Source organism: Lolium rigidum, chromosome 6, assembly GCF_022539505.1.
Source record: "Lolium rigidum isolate FL_2022 chromosome 6, APGP_CSIRO_Lrig_0.1, whole genome shotgun sequence".
Lineage (NCBI taxonomy): Eukaryota > Viridiplantae > Streptophyta > Magnoliopsida > Poales > Poaceae > Lolium > Lolium rigidum.
Window position 1 is genome coordinate 338,556,719 of NC_061513.1, and position 5,819 is coordinate 338,562,537.

Sequence of the window (5,819 nt, forward strand, 5' to 3'; positions counted from 1 at the left end):
GGTGTTGGTGCACATAGGTGAACTCTTGCTTAGAATAAGTTGTTGGTGCACATAGGTGAACCATAGTATATAGGCTTTGGGCTTGACAAAGTAAACGCTAGTTTTATTCCGCATTTGTTAAGCTCATCTCGTAAAAGTTTTAAATCGCCTATTCACCCCCCCTCTAGGCGACATCCGTGTCCTTTCACCAACCACTATGCCATTTGTGTCCACCATACCTACCTACTACATGGTATTTATCCGCCATTCCAAAGTAAATTGCTTGAGTGCTACCTTTAAAATTCCATCATTCACCTTTGCAATATATAGCTCATGGGACAAATAGCTTAAAAACTATTGTGGTATTGAATATGTACTTATGCACTTTATCTCTTACTAAGTTGCTTGTTGTGCGATAACCATGCTTCGGGGACGCCATCAACTATTCTTTGTTGAATATCATGTGAGTTGCTATGCATGTCCGTCTTGTCTGAAGTAAGAGAGATCTACCACCTTAATGGTTGGAGCATGCATATTGTTAGAGAAGAACATTGGGCCGCTAACTAAAGCCATGAATCATGGTGAAAGTTTCAGTTTTGGACATATATCCTCAATCTCATATGAGAATAATAATTGTTGCCACATGCTTATGCATTAAAGAGGAGTCCATTATCTCGTTGTCCATGTTGTCCCGGTATGGATGTCTAAGTTGAGAATAATCAAAAGCGAGAAATCCAAAATGCGAGCTTTCTCCTTAGACCTTTGTACAGGCGGCATGGAGGTACCCCATTGTGACACTTGGTTAAAACATGTGCATTGCAAAGATCCGGTAGTCCAAGCTAATTAGGACAAGGTGCGGGCACTATTAGTATACTATGCATGAGGCTTGCAACTTGTAAGATATAATTTTCATAACTCATATGCTTTATTACTACCGTTGACAAAATTGTTTCATGTTTTCAAAATAAAAGCTCTAGCACAAATATAGCAATCGATGCTTTCCTCTTTGAAGGACCATTCTTTTTACTTTTATGTTCAGTCAGTTCACCTATCTCTCTCCACCTCAAGAAGCAAACACTTGTGTGAACTGTGCATTGATTCTTACATACTTGCATATTGTACTTGTTATATTACTCTATGTTGACAATTATCTATGAGATATACATGTTACAAGTTGAAAGCAACCGCTGAAACTTAATCTTCCTTTGTGTTGCTTCAATACCTTTACTTTGATTTATTGCTTTATGAGTTAACTCTTATGCAAGACTTATTGATGCTTGTCTTGAAGTACTATTCATGAAAAGTCTTTGCTTTATGATTCACTTGTTTACTCATGTCATTACCATTGTTTTGATCGCTGCATTCACTACATATGTTTACAAATAGTATGATCAAGTTTATGATGGCATGTCACTTCGAAATTATCTTTGTTATCGTTTTACCTGCTCGGGACGAGCGAGAACTAAGCTTGGGGATGCTTGATACGTCTCCGACGTATCGATAATTTCTTATGTTCCATGCCATATTATTGATGATACCTACATGTTTTATGCATACTTTATGTCATATTCGTGCATTTTACGGAACTAACCTATTAACAAGATGCCGAAGTGCCGGTTGTTGTTTTCTGCTGTTTTTGGTTTCAGAAATCCTAGTAACGAAATATTCTCGGAATTGGACGAAATCAAGACCCAGGGGCCTATTTTGCCACGAACCTTCCAGAAGACCGAAGAGCATACGAAGTGGGGCCACAAGTTGGCGACACCACAAGGCGGCGCGGCCAAGGGGGGCCCCGCGCCGCCCTATGGTGTGGGCCCCTCGTCAGCCCTCCGACTCTGCCCTTCCGCCTACTTAAAGCCTCCGTCGCGAAACCCCTGATGCGAAAAACCACGATACGGAAAACCTTCCAGAGACGCTCGCCGCCGCCAATCCCATCTCGGGGGATTACGGAGATCTCCTCCGGCACCCTCGCCGGAGAGGGATTCATCTCCCGGAGGACTCTACACCGCCATGGTCGCCTCCGGAGTGATGAGTGAGTAGTTCACCCCTGGACTATGGGTCCATAGCAGTAGCTAGATGGTTGTCTTCTCCTCATTGTGCTTCATTGTTGGATCTTGTGAGCTGCCTAACATGATCAAGATTATCTATCTGTAATACTCTATGTTGTGTTTGTCGGGATCCGATGGATAGAGAATACCATGTTATGTTAATTATCAAGTTATTACATATGTGTTGTTTATGATCTTGCATGCTCTCCGTTATTAGTAGAGGCTCGGCCAAGTTGATGCTAGTAACTCCAAGAGGGAGTATTTATGCTTGATAGTGGGTTCATGCCGCATTGACACCGGGACAGTGTGACGAAAGTTCTAAGGTTGTGCTTTGTCTTGTTGCCACTAGGGATAAAACATTGATGCTATGTCTAAGGATGTAGTTGTCGATTACATTACGCACCATACTTAATGCAATTGTCCGTTGCTTTGCAACTTAATACCGGAAGGGGTTCGGACGATAACTCCGAAGGTGGACTTTTTAGGCATAGATGCGATTGGATGGCGGTCTATGTACTTTGTCGTAATGCCCAATTAAATCTCACTTGTACTTATCATGACATGTATGTGCATTGTTATGCCCTCTCTATTTGTCAATTGCCCGACTGTAATTTGTTCACCCAACATGCTTTTATCTTATGGGAGAGACACCTCTAGTGAACTGTGGACCCCGGTCCATTCTTTTAATACTCGAAATACAAATCTGTCGCAATACTTGTTTTACTATTTTCTCTCGCAAACAAACATCTTCCACACAATACGGTTAATCCTTTGTTACAGCAAGCCGGTGAGATTGACAACCTCACTCGTTTCGTTGGGGCAAAGTACTTTGGTTGTGTTGTGCAGGTTCCACGTTGGCGCCGGAATCCCCGGTGTTGCGCCGCACTACATCCCGCCGCCATCAACCTTCAACGTGCTTCTTGGCTCCTCCTGGTTCGATAAACCTTGGTTTCTTTCTGAGGGAAAACTTGCTTCTGTGCGCATCATACCTTCCTCTTGGGGTTGCCCAACGAACGTGTGAAATACACGCCATCAGCATGATCGCGACGAGGAGAGATATGAGCGCCACGCCAAGAAGAAGTCAAGAGAGCAAGACGACGTGGATAGGCACTGGGACTGTCCCTTCTTCAGACACTGCTGGGATTCAGGAATGAGCCGATTGCCTACAATCGGCAACCGCCGCGTAATGTAGACGAAGAAGAAGGATGCCGCTAACGTGTCCGTGTTCAAACGTCTAGGGCTTCTCCCGCCTCGGAACAAGCACGCCGAGTCCTCTCGGGTGGAAGATCTCGAGGAATTAGAAGACGATGATGAAGAAGAAGAAGATAAGTACCACCGGCCAAGGTGGTGCCCTGATGGACTCAGCCGTTCCCAAAAGCGTAGGGTTCAGCGACTACGTGGTTTGGAGGAAGCCGAAAGGTTATACCTGCACACGTTAAGGAAGGTGCGGCCGGATCTGGCCGCGAAAATTCAGCGAATTCTGGACGAAGAAGGACGGCCACAAAAGAAAGAGTGGCGCCCAGACAAAAGAAAGCCGATGATGAGACATCGGCTGGCACAAACATGGTGTTCATCCTTCCGACGGAGTTTAGTGCTCCAGGATTAGACGAAGCACCCGTGGCACAACTTGACTGCGGCCCACGGCCAGTTATCTTTGAGAAGCCACGAGAAAGAAGCTACAGACATCTGAAGGCCCTGTACTTGCGAGGTTATATCAATGGGCAGCCTGTCAACAAGATGCTGATGGACACCGGAGCGGCAGTCAACATTATGCCATACTCCATGCTACGTCGGTTGGGACGCTCTAGCTCGGACCTGATCAAGACCAACGTTACACTGAGCGATTTCAACGGCCAAACATCTGACGCACAAGGTGTTACGAACGTGGATCCGACGGTAGGAAGGAAAACCATCCCTACGACGTTCTTTATTGTCGATAGCAAGAGCACCTATGTTGTCCTGCTAGGGAGAGATTGGATCCACGCCAACTGTTGCATTCCATCCACGATGCACCAATGCTTAATACAGTGGGATGGAGATGAAGTAGAGGTCGTCCATGAAGATGACTCAGCCGAGATTTCAACGGCTGGCATGAACGTTTGGGAGACGACAGGCCAAGAGGCACTCTCAGGCATCAATTTGGACGACTGCGAGCGCATCGACGTGACGAAGGACGGGGTTAGGCTGGTCTTATCCACCGGCCTGACCATATAGCAAGAGCAAAATCTATGGACAAACGTGGCGAGGCCGATCCTGGTGATCGGCCCCGAAGATCTATGGACGAACATTGCAAAACCTTCATTGAGCGATTCAATCAACATGGAGGCCGATTCCAGCAATCGGCCAAAATTATCCTCACCATACGTTCTGCCTGTGTTCAACGTCGATCTAATGGGCAACGGGTCTACGTCGGCTGATGAGCTGGAAGAAGTCAACATTGGTCCTAACGGAGCCGACGTTCAAATACAGTGCCTTAGCTAACTACAGAGTCGATATCCGCAGTTACCTGGCAGATTCGGCTCGGGGGGGCACCTAATCAGATGAACATGTGCGATACATGTGCAGTAAAATATTGGGGGCCGATAGAAAAATCGACCAGTAATTTTTTTTAATTCTCATGATGTACAGCCGATGTGCAGACATCGACTTTAGAGCTAAGAAACAAAGCCGATGCACAGCCATCGACTCTAGTGCAAATTACACAGGATCTACCAGTTGCGTGTTCAAGACACGGATTTCAACCAAATCGGTCTTCAGTTCAGCTTCGAGGCCTTCTGCTTCCTCGAGGGGGTGAACAATGAGTGCTTCCTCAGCTTCAATGAGCTGTTTTGTTGCCCGAACCTTCTCTTCGAGGATCTCCAACCCTTTGCGCAAGGTCGCCAGTTCAGCAGTGCTGTCAGAGGTGTCAGTTTTGGCGTACAAGGCAGCCTTTTGCTCATCAAGCCGTGGGCATTTTGTCTGCAATATCGGCTTTCAACGGAAGAAGAGGTGATCGGCTCTGGTGTTTCTGCTGTGGGTTTGGCCAAGTTGGCCACCTTCTCAACTGCACTCGTGGATGCATCGGTTCTCTGTGCATGGGCTGCCCTGCCCTGTTTTGATGGGAGTTTGAAGGGCAGCGAGGTTCGGGGGCTGACCTTTTCTTGGGAGCCGATGGTGGCACATCTGGCTGTTTTTTGCGTGGTGGTGTCCTCAGAGGTGCCCGAGCTTGAGCCTCGTCGGCTGGACTGCGTCTCCTCGCTAGTATTGTCTTCAGTGGAGGTCTGCAAGAGCAGGATTAATGGACACTGACATGCTATAAAAGCCTAGAAGGATGAATGGGACAAGATGGGGTATAGAACAGCTTACATATAAGTTTTCTGGAGCTGGCGCAGGGTTTTTGCCCTTCAAAGTTTTCCTGGCAGCTACTTTTCTCACTGTTGTTCTCGCCCTGACTGAGGCTCGGGGGGCAGCTGGCCCTGAAGAGTCTTTACTCTTGGGAGTCGATTTTATTGGAATCGGCTGGCTCTGCATCACAACCTTTTTAAAAAGGTGGTGAGTTCTTGCAGAAGAGGACCACTGGAGCTGGTGGGAGGAATTTAAAGGGGGATCCATCATCATTGACAGGCTATGGGCCATCTTGTTGCTACAAAGAAACAGAGCAGGGTTATAAAGCATCACTGGAAACTATCGCGAGGAGATTTGCGAGCAAGTGGCGCCTGTTCTGCAGAAGTATCAGCTTCAGTGTCAAGTTGTTTCAGCAACGGTCCTAGGGCTCTCCTGAAGGCATGGGTCTTCCACATTATCCACCAGATC